Below are 19,510 nucleotides of genomic sequence, written 5' to 3' on the forward strand. Positions count from 1 at the left end.
TGGCATCTGCACTAGCGTAACTAATAGTAGAGCTTGCTCTTCTCTTGGCTGTAACCATTCAGCTATATTGCTGTAGGGAAGGGAAGCAATTCAGGATGGCTGGCTCATACAAGGACAATAATGATAGCTGTAATATTTTACGTGTCTTCTGCTAACAGTGCTTGTTGGCAGGAGGGAAGAGGAAGGTTGATTTCTTTAAGTGATACCTTTTTAAGTGGAGAAGTATAACTAAAAAGCGAGTGAGGCTTACCAAGAGCAAGTCAGAGTTGATTATTAGTGTTGATTAGTTTTGTTCTTTCAGGTTTTAGAGTGTGTGGCTGAGTGATAAGGGATGTGCATGAACATTTATTTGATTAGAGCCAGCAACTAAGTCCAGAGGGTGGTTGCTTTTGCTCAGTGTTTTTAATAACCAGATAATTTCTTTGGTATGGTTTCACAGACTGCCAATATGAGACGCATCATTTAAGGCTATCATCCACCTCCTGGGGTCATGTCCAATGATGTGATGATTTTTTTCCTGGCTTAATTGCTCGTTTTTCTTCATGATGAGAAGTGGACTCTTGCCCTCTGACTGGAAAGCGTCTCTGAAATATCTGGCTTCAGCTTCTCTAGGAGATATGTAGTAATTAAAAGCTGGCCAACCCAGTTAGGCAACAGTATGGACGTGTTTTACTTTGCTTTCTACATGAAATATAGCAGATTACTTTGTGGATGAATTGAACATGAGATGCTGAAATTTATGCTGCTTCTGAGGTAGCCAGTAGATCCTGTTCTGCAGACACTTAGTGTCTGGCTGTGCAAAGAAAGCTGCCCCTCAAAAAAAGGGGTTTTGAAACAAAAGCATGACAAGACTTGACTCACTGCAGCCGCATGCAGAGATCCGTGCTGCTGGAGGGAAGGTGCCCATGGACTTCAAGATGGGCTCTCACTCAAAAGAATTTGTCATGTGCTTGTTTCACTCCCCCCCTTTCCAAAATATATACACTAGCCTTTCTAAGATATATTGTAAGTCTACTGCTGTATGCGTGTCAGTAATCACGTTATCTTCCGCAGAACTCATTGGCTGGATGACATTACTTCTGTATGCATGTGCAGGCTTTGGACCATTGGTAGATGCTGTATTGTCTCTACAGGAGATCTGTTCTCTCTTCTAGGAATGGAGTTGATTGTGTCCAGGTCTGGGCTGTGTCTCTGCACTCATACGTGGTCTTTGCGCCTTCAGAGGTTTGTGTGTTTCAGTTTCTCAGGATGCTTGCACAGGTTGTCTTGTCAGCTAGAGGCAGAAAAGGCACTTTGCAGTTGCAGAGAAAGGCAGAGGGATCAAAGTAAATTAGAAGGAGAATGAATGTACCTGGCTCTTGAAAAGATAGCTGACATTTGTTGGGTCCTGCTTTGTCATGAGTCTCTGTTCATTTTGTTCAGGGTCTCTATGATTGTTCTGATTTCATCTTCATTCGGGATAACCAAGGATAGAAAAATGGTGATAACCTAAATAGGGTTTCCCCATCATAGATATTCCTCTGTACAGATATTTCTGAGGTATAAAAGAGTCATTCTCATATGGTTTTGAGTAAAAACAAGTTGTGGTTCAGTGTCTGCTGGGGTTTTCTCTTGGGGGAAAAAGCCACTGCTTCTTATTCACTCTTCAGTAAGAAGCACCAGCTTCTTGAAGGTAAACACTTCTGCATTTCCTTTTTATTTCCATCTTTTGGGAAAACAACAACTCTCTCAATTCAGTGTCCTCCCATGGTCACCTTTAGCCATGGGGTTACTGTGTGCCATTCTCTAAGCATGGAGTGCCCACTGCCATGATTTTATCTTCTGGGTGCTGCAGGCACTGCAAAGATCTCTGATCTCAAGCTGACCTCTGCTGTAGCTTTGGCACTTGCATCATTTCATGGGCAGATCTGCAGACTGTCATCATTATGTTAGCTCATATAAAGTGCTTTATACTTTAGGAACAATTTGGCTGAGAGAGCAGGGATACTTATGTGTAAATATGTCAGGATTTCAAGCATTTTAATGTTCATAAAAAGACAAGATGTCAATTTCAAGTCTCATCTGCCCCATGTAAGTTAGATGTGCTGATTTATGAAGTACTGTAAATTGCAATCATATAAGTCTGTAACACTCTGGCAGCTCTTGAAATAGCAAAACTTTCTTCCAAAAAACATGATATATAGAAGACATAAAAGTTTTAAAGAAGGTGTCTGGCTTAATAGGAAAAGAGCATTAGCATTCATTTGCTGACAGGAAAGCTGATTATCTTTACAAGAAATGCTCATTCCGTAACCACACGATAGCTTTTCTGCTATTGAAACCCTGGCTAAAATTCTGCTTCTGAGAGAGCTGGAAAAGGTTAATGTTCTCTGCATGTCTCCTACAGAGTGACCAGCACAAGCTGTGAACTTCTCATCCCTGGCAAAACCCAAGGGCAAATGCTCATTTTATTGGTGAAACCAAACAAGTGCTCACAAGAAGGAGCAGAGCAGAATGGCAAAATGAATCAAGCTGGAAACTTCAAGGGCCAAAAATCAACCTTCATAAGGGTGTTGTGCTGAACCCCGTCTGCTGCTGGCTGTTGTTCCAGGCGCTTCCCAAGGGAGCAGGATGCCAGCAGGCAGCATTTCAGGCTCCTGCCAGGTCTAGGTGCATTAGATTGGCACTTCTGAGATGATAAAAGACACACGATTCTCATGAGATGGGAATAGGGGATTCGAGCAGTCTGGCTAACTTGCTCAAGTTGGCACAGAACCCTTTGTTTGTGAGTAAGCCGAAGTCTTCAGCATTTAAAATAGCTCTTATCTTGAAGGCCGCAATGACAAGGAAATGACTGTTTATGGGCAGCCTGCGCCAGAAGGCAATGAGCAGTAGTGGAGCACAGGGCAGGAGTGTGCACTGATGTGATCTTAACATCAGATGATAATTGCAGCTCAGAATAAGAAAGGGAGTGTAACGATTTTCTATATAACAAATTTCATAGATAGTAAAGATATTTATGGAGAGAAAAGCATAACTAAAAGGTAATTCCTGCTTCTTAATGCTTCACTATAATTGGTCCCCAATCAATGTTGAAAATGAAATTATTCTACTTGACTGGATCTTGCTTGGTTCACTACATCAGCTCATAATTTTGAGTACCTTTAGATGGAAAGGGTATAATTCTTTTTATTTTATAGATGAGCTGTGTGTGCTCATCATCCAAAATGACTGACCCCAAACCGCACAAGACATCTGTGGCGGGGAGAGGACAGAAAACACACCTTTCAATATAGAGAGCAACGTTCTGTGGTTGTGGGGTCATTCTGGTCTAAATGAGGCCAATTTGTTAATGAGGGTGGCTCCAACTTGTTATGGTGCTGTGAGCACCCTGTGGTATCTTTTCTCCTTGGGGAGTTCAGGAGGATTCTTGCTTTCAGCGCTGAAAAAAGCTTGGAAGGAAGAAGTGAAAAATTTGATACTGAATTTAAGCCCAGTACTAAACGCCAGACTGAGCTGTGTCATAATGGATAAACTGGGCTGCTGGAACCTCTGAAGTAATTGTTTGCTAACAGTGCTAAGAGCAGTGTGCATCATATCAAACAAAAAGCCTGTCTCTTTTATATACATAAGACTTGCATTTAATTTCCTTTAAGCCAAAGTCCCTACTAAAGCACTGACTTTATAACAAGAGATAACATGCTGATTTTAAGACTTGGAAAGGCTACCAAGAGGCCTCTTGAAATCATGCTTTGAAGGAGAAGGAAATGTCTAATGCAGGGTGGGATCACTCTTACCAGCTCAGCGTTTTGTATGGGGAGGCGTCATCAAATTCATTAAGCCTCTTGCTTACTCTGTTTTCTTGTGCTGATGTGGTGTTCCTGGGACCTAAGTGGTGCTTGTTTGAACTGCAGGTTGACTGCTGGGCTGCAGGCAGGTGCTGTCCCAAGATCCACACACACACTGCGCCTTATTTAATTCTTATTTTAAAGTTAGGTCAGAGACTCCTGAAAAGAAGTTGTAACACATGAGGCTGAACATACGGTGCTCTCTACAGAGACTGATTATCTCTACATCTCATGGCCAGATTTTCAGTGAATATTAATTTCTGTACGCCATCTTAACTTACAGATGTAGGAATTTGATTCATAAGTTTAAAGTTCTGTTCCAGCATAGGAGTTCTGTGTCAGCACAAACCTTCAGCGTTACTGGCTTACAAAAGTTGACTGTGTTTCCCTTAGATTCCTTAGGAATGGGAATACTGCTTTGGTGAAATGACTTTCTTATAAGGCTGTAGGACTACTTCTAGTGTTTCTTTTCTCTCTGAGGATTTATGTTGTGGGCTCTTCCAAATCTGTATGAAGGTCTTCCCATCAAAGTGAATGGGCTGAATGTGGAATAGAATCTGAGGTGCTGTTTTCTTCCTTTCGAGCAGGTCTTCCATTTGGCAACAGAAGGCAGCACAATAGTGTTTTAACTTCACTGTCGTGAGCAATAGCATCTCCTAAAAGCCTGTTTTCACAGCCAAATTCCCAAGTTAGAGACTTGGATAAAATATGAGACTCCTACATTGGAAGCCAAGTACAGTGCCACTGTTTGCAAATACATTTTAGTTACTAATGTATTGTTTGTGCATGAGAATGTATAGATTAGACTATAAAGGCAAATCAGAGTGCTTACGCTTGGGTAGAATTACAGCTTTGCACAGGAAGTCATAAAGTTATCACATAATTTTACTGCCGTTGGTCATATTGTTGGCTCCCTGACATTCTGAGTTTTTGCTGTGGCAGCAAGTGAAGTTTTGTGCTCTGGATCTTCAAGCTTTTAACACTAAATCAAGGAGCACCTCTGGTAGCTGAGACAGCAAAGGTTTGTGATGCACAGCTGCACCTTGTGGCTTGATTTTGCAGAGATAGTGTCTGTGAAAAAGAAATCCCTCAATTCTGGGCAGTGTCAAGCTGTGTTACACACACAGCCATTCTGTTCTGGGAGTTGGACTCAGTGATCTTTATGGGTCACTTCTAACGATAGGCATTCTATGATTCAACTCTCTTTGCGTGTAACATTGGTTTCAATTGGTATACACAGTTAAAATGTAAGTTTTCTGCGGCTCTGAGCAATAGGTGGGAATGCCAGTGTGGGGAGAATGCTCAGCTGGTGCAGCATGATTTGTATATATGCAAATGCTTACTCAGGTGGTAAACAGTGTGCGCTGTATTTGAGTTAGGTGTGGTAGAACTGCAGCAGTTACAAATGTGTCTAGATATTTTTCATTCCTAGGTAGAGCCAAAAAAAAAGCTTAATTTGAAACTTGGATATTGCACGGTTGTACTCGAGATGCTGAAAATCTCTTAGTAACCATAGAGATATCTCAACTTGGAAGGGATTCACTGTTTAAGCTTAATCATTATTATGCAAAATTTGGACCCACAGAGATGCTGCTGTGCTTCTCTCCACCTCAAAGCTTATGTTGCTTTGGGTGCATTCTAAAAATGTTGTTTTACAGGTACAATGTTTCCCTCATTGGCACAAACCGCAGCCAGGATAGCACCACTGTGGTACTGCTTACAGACAGCAAAGCCTAAATTCTTAGAGGAAAAAGAAAGGGGAGAAAAGTGGTATCACCACTTGATCCATGTGAGAAAGTGTGTTCTTTAAGAAGGGAGCCTGATGTCTCCAGCAAGGACAAGGCTGTTCGTGATGCTTGACCCCTTAGCTTATGATTACACTATCAGACAGCACGTATCCCTGTGATAAATCTATGCCATTGACTTTGCTTTCAGGTTGTTCTGTGTTCATCCAGAAGGGAGGATTAGTATGCTGCTGTACTGCTCTAGTGATTTACACCGGACTTGGGATAATCAGAGGAAGGTGTTAGGCAGTTCTTAGTCGCTTCCAAACCTGACAGAACTGAGTAGTTTGCCCCATGGGTGCTTTACACATCAGAAGTTCAGGTTGCATGCTGGGTTTGTGCTTCTTCTAAACGTGAGTATTGCTTTGTGTATTTGGCATTATCAAATTCTCTGAAAGACAATTCTTGATAATCTTCTGCTGTTTTCCAATAATACTTTGCATGCATTCGTTTCCAGCCAGCTCATTCATTTTCTGTCAATTTGGAGTAAACAACAAACACGTCTCCTAGAAGACGAGATGTCCTTGAGCTGTAGCAATCTCCTGAGAGTTAGTGGGGACTGTTGCAAATGAGTGGTCTGGAGACCATAGCACCAAGATGTGTGGAGCGGCTATTGGTACTGGAGCAGAGTGAGACAAGTGAGACAGAGCAATGATGCCCTCACAGGTCAATACTGGTTTATGCTTTACCCATGCTAAAAACAAAGATTGAAAATTTGCTGTTTTGTTTTGTTTATTTATTTATTTTTTTTAGTATTTTTACAGCCTTTCAGTGTGATGAGGGACTGTTATCTGCAGAGTCTGAATGGGACATGAAATGAATATTGTGCTATCAGTGTTGAGGGGTTTTTTCTGCTTGGTTAGTGGGCCTGATACCCAGACATCCTTAATGACTACACATAGACTCTCTAGATAATACCAGTTCAGAGGATGGAAGCGTTGGCTCTGATTTCTCCTTCTCATTGTGCACATGTGTTTAAACAGAAAATCTGCTGGATGAGGAGTTTGTGACAAGTGTATCTGCCGAATGGCTCAGAAGGTTACTTAGAATGTACTAAGGCCGATCGGTTCCGCTGGTGCTACTTAGAGTTTGTCTAACAGCCTTAGAGATATGCAGTGAAAATATTACAGTTCTCCTAGCAGTCTATTTCAGTGTTTTATTTTTCCCATCAGAGAGCTGCTTAACATTCAACATGAATCTGCTTTGCTGTGATTTAAATCTATTACCTCCAGATCTATTCACTGCAACAGAGACTCTTTTTCAATGGAAAGCTCACATAACTCATTCTGTATGAAGTATTTTTCTAAGACCCTTGGTCGTTCTGGCCTTCTTTTGACCTTTTATCTGTTGTTACCCATGCTGTGAAATTCTGGGCACACTGCTCCAGTTGAGACCTTATTAATGCTGAGCGAAGTATTGAGTGGAAGGATTACATGGAATACAGTTTGTAGTATACTCTCTTGTTAAACCCTTCTGGTAAGGAGATTGCCTTTTCCAAGGCCATCTTCAGCTGATAGTCTGCAGCTCTCAGGTGCGCTTTATTTCCTTCAAGAACTTTAAAAAGGAATTCAGCAACTGATTATTCCCACCTAAGCTGAGAAGCAGCTCACTTCTCTTGGTTGAATGCAGAATGTCCAGACTGTTTCCTCCATTTCTTAAAACTGTTTTGAATTCTGCACGTGTCATTTGGTATCACTGCAGTCCTTCCGGAGTTCAACTCACTTGAAAATTTAATAGCATAGTCCCCATTCCATCACCTTGATAATTAATGGAAATGCTGAACAAGACATGCAACAGACCCAGCAGAATCCATCAGTACGTCCTTACGTGCTGAGATCATACTGTGCTGAATGCTGTTTGGACGCAATCCCTCCATGACAGTCTGCTTCCCTACCCCATGGAAAGAAGTTTGATAAAACTTATTTGATAAAATGTTTTTTTTCCCCCTTATTTTGCTTCTGAGACTGGTGAGTAAAGCAGCGTTGAAAGCCTTCCTTTGTCTGAGATCAGTGGTGTCTGCTGCTTCTCACCTCCAGAAAGTTTGTTACATGTGGTAGAAATAAAATATATGTCTTTGGCATGCTTTCCTTTTAACAAATGTACCCCCAGCCGCATCTTTCCTCCTCGTTATCTTTGTGATTCTGACAAATGGTTTGATTTGTTTCTGCAGGATCTGCAGTCAATCTGATGGATTTATAAATCTCCCAGCTACCCTCTATTTAAAGAGCTACACTACGCTGATCTTTCTTTAGTTTTCCCAGAACAGACTCTTCCTCTGTAGAATCACAGAGATGAATGCTAGTAATTCTGCATCTGATGGAGGCAGCTTCTTCAGCACCCTCCCCTCATGTTCATCCTCTTCTATCTGTTTGATAGTTTGCTCTTGAGAGCACTGATCATGCTGAACATGTCCTCACAAGGTGGCATTTTAAGAGTCTCTCCTTCCCCTTCTCTGGGACTCAGGAGGTTCAAATCACAGGCAGCTGCCAAACTGGGTGACACCTGACTGTTAAATTCTATATGTTAGTACTTGAGTGTTTCTATAAATGTCTCTCTGCTTTTAATTTGGCGGGATCAATTCCCTGAGCTAGATGTGAATTTATGAGTAGCTCTGTAGCCCTGAAGCCATGCTTTCTAATGCTTTTACCCAGGCCTAATTGCATTATTGGAAATGGTTGGAGCACCGTAATACATGGGAAAAGTTTTTGTGGTCCTTGAGAAGTCCTTTATTCATAAAGAGCAAAAAAGTCCAGCTAATGCTTTCAGGAAGGAAACTTTGAAGAGATTTTTCTGCTTTAGGAGAGTGGGAGTCATGAATACTTAACTCTAGGTGCATTCAAGAGAGAGTTGTAGGCTGTGGGGGTGGGAATTGTGCTTGTTCTGAGGCAAACGATAATTAAAGGTCAAGAAATAATTTGTAGTTCAACAGGAAAATCTCTTGAATACTCTTCATTCCTAGTGTTATTACCCTCTGTGAAGCAGGCATTAACACTCTGTGTTGCCCTGATTAGTTTACTAGGCCATGTATTCCAGGTAAACTCTACTTGCAGTTGACCCAGTGTGATTATTGTGGCATTCAGATGAACAACTGAACATCATGTAAATGCTGCTGCCGGTCAGTGAATGTCAGGAAGCAAAGACAGGTTGGGAGCAACAGCCAAAAATAAGGAATAGAAGTATGAGCTGTGTGTGAGAATTTGTAGAATTTCTGGCCCAAATGAAATGGGTATGGAAGCAGAGTCTAGTCAGGAAGTGTAACTTAAAATATTAATAGTGACAAAGAAGAGGAGAACAACTCCACTTACTTTATCTCAAGCCATTAGCTTTGATTTAGTGCAGCCATGGAAGCCTTTTGGTACTTTCCTTAGTATCTTCACACTCTGCTTTAATAGCATTTGTTTAAATGAGGAGTGGACCCTCAAGCCATATTTCTTTTTAACAGGCAAGTTCCAGCACAGGGTAATAAGTAAACTGGGAACAATATATTTTAAAAGAAGAAATAGATTCTGCCAGCTCAATTTAAGGAAATATTTATTACACATAATTCCTCCACTGTTTTCTGAGTAGGCAATAGAAAATGATCCTTATGAACAGCAAAATGGAAGGAAGGAAAGAGTCTGCATCATTATGGAGACTTTAATCTTCTGTGTGATTGCTTGTCATTGTAAGTGATGTCTTTACTTACCTGGACTGAGGGAATCAGAAATCTTAGTCACCAAAAGACCTCTTTTAACACTGGCATGCACCCACATCTTCCCCTTGTGCATTAATTGTGGGCCACAGGCTCTGCAGATGTAAGAAAAGGAAAACACTGTTGCTGCAAGGATATTTCAACAAATATTTGAACATAGGTGTAGGGAAAAAAAGGGGAAAAAATGGTGTAAAACACTCAGAAAAAATGTAGCTTCATAATGTACACATAAGAGTGTGATGAAAGGACTGGTCCAGAAACTAATCAATGAAGGAAGAAAATACAGGCGTAAATTTGAAGCTAACTTTGATTTTCATGGCCTCACAAGTTGTTTCTTGCGGTGCTTTTCTTGATTCTCTTTCCTCTTTTCCTGCATTTTCTTTTCCTTTTTACTTTTCCTGCAGATCAACTGATTGTTTGTATAAAAATGCGCCTTCTAAGTTTTGAAGCCCTCTTAATATTTTCTTCATACTGCTTGTTTTAGGGGAAATAATACAGAGCTTCTGGCAGAAATGGGTGCCCCATTAGGAATGGTCGTAATTATTAAATAGTCATAGTGCTTCCTTTCTCTTCCCTTCGTAGAATTACGATAGCGTGCTCTATGTCTTGTTCCTTTCTGTATTACTTTTATTAGTCACAAGAACTTGAATGAATTGATAGTGACCATTTCTAAGAAATCAATAACAGTATTTATTTTTTAATTTTTTAATCCTGTTACCTGTGGCCTTAAGCTTCATTCTTTCTGTTAATCTGATCAAGCATCCCGTTTGCTTTATTTTGCTTATTGGAAGAGTAGTTGCTAACCCCAGAGTTGATGGCTTCAGTGTTATTATACTTGCCTGTTTTATTTCCTTGCATTGCTCATGTTTTTTTCATCTCTTTCTTTTATGGGAGGACTTTCCAATGAGCACATCTTTCTTAGCTTAGTTCTTTGCCGGAGAACTTGAACAAGTTGTGTGAGCGTGGACAAAGTCTGGCCCAAGGTCTAACAATGGACTTCACTCACCTTTATTTTACACAGAGTACTTTTCCAGTAGAAAACAGCACTGGGCTATTTAATTAATAGAATTGTGCATAGAAGGAAGTGTTCTTCTGGGGTGTATTGCATTTTGCATAATAATCTATTAAACAACCAGCAGAAGCTCCAGAAATGCTGGGTTCTCAGGCGAATGTAAGAGCACAGTGCTTGAGCTACTGATGGCATGGGTGAGAGAGGAACACAAGGCTAAAATGAGGATGAAGAATGTCCTTGTATTGCAGAAATGCGAGAGAAGAACAGAAACTGAGAATGAAAAACTGGGGACTGGGTAGTGTGGTTTCCAGCTGAAGGTCCTGGGACTGGATAAGAGTCTTGCTAGAATTTGGTTGGTGTGATGGAACTTATTCCCTTCTGAGTGATCCTATGAAAAGGCTGTATCCAATGCATAGTAGGTAGGAGATTAGAAGAGAGCAGATCAATAGTTTTATAACCAGTTTAGGGTTATAAGCAAGTTGGAGACATCTTCGGTAAACTTTTGCAGATAAAAATGGTGAAGGCACGTAAGAAGCAAAGCCATCTAGTGCTGTTATGTGACTGCTTTAGGGTATGTGATTGCTGTAAGGCTTGATGAAAGTCTCTGCTCTAATTGGTATTCAGCACAGAAGTTGAAAAAGTACTTGGAGTGCAAGCAGTCTGACCTGTGGAGGAAACCATGTGTCATGACTTGCTGAAGGTTCCCTTGTGTGAAACGCAGGAAGAAGCAGGGTGCATCCAGTATGTCACTGTCACATCATCTTCCTGCCCTGCTAATGTAACCAAGAATCAGCTGCAGAATTTCTTTTATGTGCAGTTGAAGCTTTATTGACCGTGGCCTAAGCATTTTTTTTCTGAAGAAGTATCATGGGTCGAAATGTTGGCATTGAAGGTTTGAATTCCTATGCAGAGTAGGAAGTGCTTCCAAATGGCTCCTGATGAATTCAGCCCTATGTTTTTGTTGTTAATAAAAATCAACATTTTCCCTGACAGATCTCAATTTCAGACAAATCATCTCCATAGAAATTGATGATACCCCAGCAGCACAATTTCCCTGTCATGCAAAATGCAGTGTGTGTACTCTCAGGTTGTTTGTTTCAGTCTGCTCAATTGAAATAACTTTCTAATTCTAAAGTAAAAAGCATTTTTAAGTTTGAAAAGTTAAATGTTCAGATGAGAAATCTCAGAACCGAGGATGCATATCAAACTTCAACTCCTACTTGTGTGCACAGTCTTTGGTCTTCAGAGTTGAATTATCACTTCCCTTTCCATTTACTTAGATGTCATGGCATTCTCTGGTGACTTACTCAGAGTTTCTTCTTGCTCCCCACATATTGTGCATGTCATTGCTAGCTGACTCTTTGCTGGCTATCCAAATGCTGCACTGAATGAAACTTGACTTACCTGTGGCATTTCTCAAGTGCTTTCAACATTATTTTTTCTAAATCTTTTATGGATATAAATGAACTGATCTTCAATGTAGCATTTTTTTTGGAGTAACGGGTGACATTGCTACTTTATGTCAGTGGAACTGAAGCCCAGAAAGGTAAAATCTAAATTTGTAGAAAATGTCACCAAGTCTGGGCTGACATGGAGATTTTATTTTAAAGACATCTTAGCATTTAAAACGCAGCTCTAATTGATCTCAGCTGCAGCTGATGGCACTCAGCAAGTCCTTCCAATCTGCCTGCAAGTGCCCAAATGCAGGCAGCTGGGAAGGAGAAGTGATCCCACTTGAGGTGATTGCTTGCAGAGAAGTCCTGGGTCAGGAGACAAGCAGAATTCCATTCCTGAGGGGGTGGCACTTAGGGAGTGAATTGTGAGATAACCAACCGTGTTTCCTGTGTCATCCTCCCCCTCATTCAGTGTGTCCTACAGTTAGGCACAGTGCAGATTCTCTATGTGGGAGGAAGGTTTTGTCAAATTTATTTGTATTTAATAACTATTAATTACAGGGGGTTGTTCTTAAATATGTGGGTTTTTTTTTTTTCCTTTATTGGTCTCCAAACACTTTTTCTGAATTCAAAATGTAAATGTAGGTGCAAAGCATTTCCCATTTTCTCTTTGTACCAGACAAATGAGATGACATTGGCTCACTGCATTATGTACTGGAGTAAAAGTGTCTTTGGGAGTACCACTCTATTCATTTTCTTCATTCAGTTAATCAACAAAAGTTATTCCAGATACGCTTATTTCTTTCAGTTTCCCAGGAGCTTTCTTGTTTGTTCCTCCGTGCTGGCTGACATGAGTCACACAAAAAAAATCAAAAACAAAGCCCAAAGCAATCGTGAAGCTGCAAGTCACAAAGGTAGAACAACAATTAAAATCAGTCTCATTGCAAATGACAAAAAAGACAAACACAGCCATGAAGAAAAGCAATGCTTTATACGCACCTGAAATAGCACCAGAGGCAAATCTTTAAATTATGTTTCTAGAAGATAACTTTAAAAGGATATGTTTCAAGTCTTTCTGAATGCAGTCATCCAAACCTGCTTGATGGTGGTGTAATTGAAGGTCCTCCATAAAACCTTTCCTGTTGATAGGTGAAGGTACTGGGACTGGGGCCAGCCGCATCTCTCACTTGCATGGTAATGGGTGTGCTTGTGTGAGTATGCACATCTATTTGCTGTTATTGATTTTATTTATCTAAATGTGGGAAAGAATTGGATGAAAACTGCTATTACAGGAGTTAAACTGTACTGAAAATGTTAAATCTTCATTAGCAGACAGAATTCTGGAACATCGCTTTCCCCAATGGCAGTGGGGAGGTACAGTGGTAATTAATCGAGGGACGAAGTGGCACCGAGTGCTTGCTTGGCCTTGGTCCACTGATTGTCTGAGGAAAGAATGGTCTCAGTATGTGACACGATTACAAAACACAGGATTCTTTTGGAGCTGAGGAACACAAGCTTTTTGGTGTTGGGTTTTGTTGTTTGTTTGTTTTTTTAAGATGCTAAAGCTCTCCAGATTTTTTTTTTCTAATTGGCAGTAAAGCAATAAGGCACTTAAAATGCAAACTATAACCATAAACAGAGCTTTGTTTTATATTTATGGCTTGTGAATAAAGATTGTACGAAGTGGTAACTTTTAATTTTGCATTTCCCCAGCCTCGTTCTGCACTAAGGGCGGCTCTGTGGTTGTGTGATGGCTCAGTGAGGCTCACGTGCAGGGAGAAATGAATCCATTACTGCCTGTGCCTTGCAGTGCGTTGTCCCAAGTGAAATAACCCAGGCCTGTCAGATGGCGACAGCTTCCTCTACCTGCACAAATAACACCATTTTAAGAAATCGGGGACTACTGATAGTGCTGTAATAGATCTTAAAGTTCATACTGATGTGATCTCCCATTTCCTGCAAGACGGCATTTCGAGCTGCCAGTTTGCTGAATATTTCTGCTGCATTGGCTGTCATCTAAGAAATGTGGATCTGATTTATTTTTTTTTTTGAAAGAGCTCAGCATTGAACAGATCTTGTCTAGCTCTAATACTTCAGTTCCTTGTACGAGAAAACCTGTAAAAATCCTTCCATACTTTCAGAGCCACAGCAGGCTTAAACAACTGCCTGGAGAACATCTTGCATATCCCAGTCCTATGTTGTACTGAAATGCTATGTTCTTGTACTCTGTTACAGCATGTATGAGTCTATTGGAACACTTCTCACCTTTCAGTCCTGAGAGGTTCCCAGAGCGCTCAGCCATATCCTTTGTCTTTGAATGGAGCTTTGGAAATCTTTCTTTTTATGGGAGGAGGACCAAATGAAAACAGAAGGGGGAAAAAAATCACTTTTGGAACTTCAGTGGTTGCCTTGACTCCATGACATTAGCCAGTGTTTTTTTTAGTGTTCATTTTCTTGCTTAGAAGTACAGCTGACCGTGCTATTGCAGTGGTCTTGGTAGGAAAGGCTGGTTGGACTTTATGATCTTGGTGGTCTTTTCCAACCACAGTGGCAGAGGATGCAGTGTTGGCTGACACAGGATGTGAAGGCAGTCAGGAAAGCTAACACTGCATTGTATTGAGTGTTCTGATAAATGTGGAGAAGTATTGCTAAAGTGAATGATCTGCAAAATTGAGGTGAAGAGTGAGGATAAGCAAATCTCAAGGAAATACATGTTGGGACACTGCAGCCTGCCTCTTGAAATGCTGCATTTTTACCACACTGTGTGTTGCGTGATATGGGGTGAAAGGCTCTTGAAGAATTTATAGTCTCCAATGACAACGGGCGGAGCTAACGCAGTATTTGTCTTCTCATCTGACATGGAGTTTATAACAAAGGAGAGAACAATGTGCCCAGAGCACGAATGAGGCAGAGATGGAAAATGGCCAGATCTGTTGAGATTCAGTTCATTGCTTTTTATGACACGAGGTCATTTGTCTTCGTGTTTGACTTATGCTGTGCTTTTAATCAGATGCTGAGTGAATATCTTACTTTGAAAACCTGAACTAATAATGGGCATAAAAATCCTGGTAAATAATAAGATGCAATAAGACAAGTCATATCTTCCTTAATGACAGCATAATGAACCGAATTTAAAGTGAAATCCTATCATGAGGAGTCACGGCCCATTAGACAATGAAATTTTGTGTTAAACTGACTTTTTAAAAGCATTTTGTGAAAACTGAAAGTGAAACAAAATTACATGATATTGCTGGAAATCCCTTACAGCCAGATCCCAGTGATCTTCCAGGCTAAAAAAGAGTTTCAGTATTTCGCTTGAGCAAGGATATAACCTCTAAAAGTGTCAGCTGTGAATTACATGTCATCCAAATCATCTCTACAAGATTTAACAGCGAATATCATCATTTATTGTTTATAATAGTATACCCAGCAAGAAAAGACAGAAAAGGAAATAAAGAGACAGGGAGAAGTTCTTTGCCTGTGGTGATTGCTGTTCTCCATCAATCACATGGAACAGGGAGAAAAGTGAGGTTTTTGGTTATTAAATATTACAGATTTTGAAGAAAGCATTTCAAAAGCAGCAAGTGGGAAGATTTCCCAAAGGCAACCACAAGGAGTTGCTGGGAATGGAAATGAGTGGGGAGGGGCTTGTTTTACTTGGTAAGTGTTCCAAAACAACCCTGTCCTGGATCCTTGTGCTGTTGTATTGATCTTCAAAGTGACTCAGCTTTCTAATCAGCAACAATTATTGCAAACTAGACTTGGTATGAAAATTTAAATAGTAGGAAACTAATAACTGTGAAGGTCCAAATTTTATGGAAGACAAGAATGTAGGTTCCTATGTGGGTTCCTATCCTGACTCCCTTTGGAATCATCTATATGAAGGTGATTTGTAAATGGAATCATAAACTCATTAGTCCCCCAAGCATTTGAAAAATGTTGTTACACTTTGTATTTATTTAAAGTTTAAATGTTCTGTATTGACTTCTTGCATTGAAGGTATAACTGATATTTTAGTTATGAAAGAAGTACGTTTCAGTACCTTTTTAAAGGAGTTTCATTGCTTTCTTTGACGCAAGAGATGCATTTCTAATGAAAGATTGTTATCTAGCAGTTTTTACAAAGATAAGGTATACAAAGAAAGCATATTGCATTATAGTACGATGTGTTTTGTTGTTTCCCTCCCTCCTCACCCCCTTTTCTCTTTAAGAAGAAGCATCTGTTCAATGGTTATTTCAGTGCTTGGGTAATTCATCTAATGATTACATAGATGTTGACTGGAAAGCAACGCAGTACATTGTAGAGGAAGATGTAGAGAGACTAGTAAACACAGGCTTAGGTAGTTTTAAGGGTGGCAAAACAACAACAAAATATACACTGTTCTGAATGATATACAATGTTGGTTATCAGAAGAGCTGCACATTCAGTTGCTGTCATTGTTCCCAGCAGGGGCTCTCACTCTGAGTTCTTTTGAAATCTGACCATTTGAGATTATTTTGATCCATCCTTGAGTGAGAATACAAAAGCTAAAGTAAATTGTTTCATCAATACAAGTTTATAATTTTAGTCTAAAGATGTCTAGGGCACTTGAACACAGAGAAGAGCTCTGAATGAAAGATAATTGTGCATCTTATTCAGTGTACCTATCTGGCATGTGCTGCTAGAATTGATTGGTTTGGGGAAGTAAAATTGAGATGGAGAGGATGTTGTCTGGAAAACGCATGTGGTTATAAAAATTGGTTAAATTTTAACCAGTATTATTTGGACTAACGTGAAATGGGACAGATGGGCTTTTTCTCATTTAACTGTGATGAAAGTAGACCTTGATTCAGATGTTCTTTTTATGCTAATCTGTTTACTTTACTGGTGTTGCTCCTGGTTTACTGCAAAGGAATGAGAATTGGTGTCAGCTGGTACCATGGGCTTGTAGACAGAAAGCATTTTCCCGGTCAGCCATAGAATTTATCAGTAAATTATCAAATCCTTAGTTCTTTGGACCTTGAAGATAGTTATTCAATTTCTATAGTGAGAGCTGTTGAGCAATGAAAGATCAGATTGTCCCTTCATTTTGCTATCAGTGGAAGTTTAAAATAAATTAAAAAAAAAACCAAAAAACAACAGTCAAACCTTCAGCAGATGATAGGAAATAGTGAGCTGGTACTGAAAGAAAGCTCCCCAGCAGGGCTAAGGACACAGTATCAATGTGGTAATAAAAACATGCTAAGCATGTTAAACAAAAGCAAGCTCTGCTTTGGCAGGAGTCCTAGAGGTAGTGAACTGCTCTAGGTCAGCCTTGGCTAAAAGACCAAATAGAGTCAGCAGTATTCCCTGTAAATAATAATCCTTGCTGTAGTTCCTGTGGTAGCCTTGGAGCTTTTAAAACCCTGTTTGTCCTGCAAGCATCTTTCTGCTCACAAGACAGATTTCACTGAGAAAGACTAAGCTTTTAAAACAAAGAACAACAAGGCAAATAATAAGCACTCCATAAAAGCTTATTTATTCAGTGAATTTTTGGTTGCATATTACAGGTTAAGTGGAGGGAAATGAAAGAAGGAATATGTGAGCATTTGCAAATGACAAGGTTCTGCATGGAAGGAAAATAAGTCACAATTAGGAGACTATCTTCATTGTATTTCTACAAGTACTCCATTGCATAATGATGTGCATAAGGGGCTGAAGCTCAGGCTGGCATTTTTGGGACAAGCTATTTGGATTGTTAAAATCCCAGTGCTACTTCAGTGTGCTTCATTTGTTAAAGCACAAAAAAGCAATCAAGGTATTGGTCTGTGTGGCTGTGTGTATGCTTTGAGTATGAGCCTTAATGACTGCAGAGCAGTACTGAAGGAAGCAGGCAATAAAAGATTTTGCAGTAGCATATTATCTGACATACCAGGTAACATGGCAGAGTCATTTTGAAGCAGATGCTGGGAAGTTTCCATCACTTATCTGCAGCCACTGATGATGAGTAAGGAAACCCCAGATCAACAGCGTGTTGTGATTTTCTTCTCTAGCAGTTGTGCCCCTGACAGGGGTGAAGGGGCAAGGTTTGTTAGTGGGAAGAGATGACTTTTTCCGAGGGACGTATGAATGGGTTGTCAAGACTGGCAGGCTTTGAAGGGAAGCACCATGAATGTCTGATTACGCTTGGCAGGATGGGAGTGGGGAACTGGAGTTCACGAAAGAGAAATTGGAAAATTTCTTTTGATACATTGAATTGAGTAGAGACTTGATTGAAGAGGAGTAACAGATTTCTGAGAGAATGATTTGGAAGTAATGGGGGTTGTGTGTAGAGCTAAATAACTAGTAATATGTATCCGAAAGCATGTACAGTCGGCTTTCAGAAATGGAAAAGAAATGTCAGTGAAGTCAAAGCTGCTACTCAGACTGCAATAGCTGTAGGGTGACATGGGGTCCAATAGGGGGGGTAAGTCAAGAAGGAATTAGCAGACCAGCCGGAAATCATTTAGGCAGCTGCTTCATCCCTTCACCTGCAGTAATTCGTGCAGGGAGTTCTGCTGCCCTTATTTCCCACTGCAGAAATCTCAGGAGGCAGCAAAATTTCAATGAAGAAGTGATGACAGCTCTGGGAATGGAATTCATAATGGAAGCAACAAAGCAACATCATCTTCAGCACGTATTTGTGCTCCTGTAATATAGATCTCCTATTTCATTTTATCTGTGTTACTGGAAAACAGTGTCTGACATTTATTTTTAAACTAGTTCCTGAAAGAAACAATACGTGTGTGATTGCTGAGGTTTTTTTCCTCTCCAGTTAGCAGCTGGCAACTTTTGAAATAAAGATAGAAAGATGATTATGCTCCCACAAGCTAATTGTAAACACTGGCATCAGATGGGGAAGGAGAGACCCAGATTAGTCCTGGAGGAAAAGCTCTGGCACCGTACGCTTTGGTTTAGCATGGCTGCAGGGAAGTCATTTGCTGGGGAGCATGTTTGTCTGCAGGCTGGTTGCAACAGAGATTGGTTTTTACCTGCTGAGTTAATTCCTGGGGCAAGAGGAATGGGCGATGAAAAATGGTGCTGTTGCTAACAGGGAGTGTCATAGGAGAAGAGACGCTAATCTGTAGGGAACCAGGATTATGGGTTCTGCTGCTTGGGTTTGTATTATTTACCTGTGGGATAACACCTCAGAGTAAATGTTTGTTTTCTTGATGTGAAAATAGAATTCACTCCTTTTGATTTCTCCTGAGCCTGACATAATGTTGCTGAACCAACTCTTTATACCCACCAAAGGGGTTTTTATCAGGTTAATATCCTGTGGCCAAAATGATTATAGCTCGGGGCCTTGAGTTAGCCTCAATTTAAGACTTACCTTCTAGTTTGGCACATAATGAACTGATTTTTTTGAGTCTGTGAACGTTCAAATTCCATCTGAGTCAGTGGAGATGATTGGCATATTTGAAGTTTGTATCACGTTTATATCAAAACACAGCTTTGATAGTCAAGCTTGATGGCAACACAATTTAAAGATATGCACTTTGGGCCTCTGGCTGGTATTTTTTGTTTCCCGTAGCTGTGCCTTTCAGCTCTACTCAAAAGTACATCGGTTCCTATTTTAGCTTTTACTATGAAGCTGAGCTAAGGCTGATCCTGCAGAGGTGTGGAGTGGTGAAGATGGAGCTCCTCATGGCCTTCACACTGTAGCCCTTGCTGGTCCTGCTTTGTGTTCCCAGCAAGCCATGAGAAGCATGACATCCTGTTTCATCAAAACACAGTGTCCAGTTCACCCCCATCTCCTTAGATGAGCATTTTCTGCTTTCATTACTATTTTATGTGGATCCAGC

General features: G+C 40.4%; 1 long non-coding RNA gene across 14 annotated transcripts in view; it reads left to right on the forward strand.

Moving 5' to 3' along the window:
• LOC107318268 (uncharacterized) overlaps positions 1-19,510 on the forward strand; it is a 150,621-nt gene that overhangs the window by 4,013 nt on the left and 127,098 nt on the right. The gene's annotated exons all lie outside the window — the stretch shown is intronic.

The sequence above is a fragment of the Coturnix japonica genome, chromosome 12 (genome assembly GCF_054131305.1).
Source record: "Coturnix japonica strain WE chromosome 12, WE-NBRP24, whole genome shotgun sequence".
Taxonomy (NCBI): domain Eukaryota; kingdom Metazoa; phylum Chordata; class Aves; order Galliformes; family Phasianidae; genus Coturnix; species Coturnix japonica.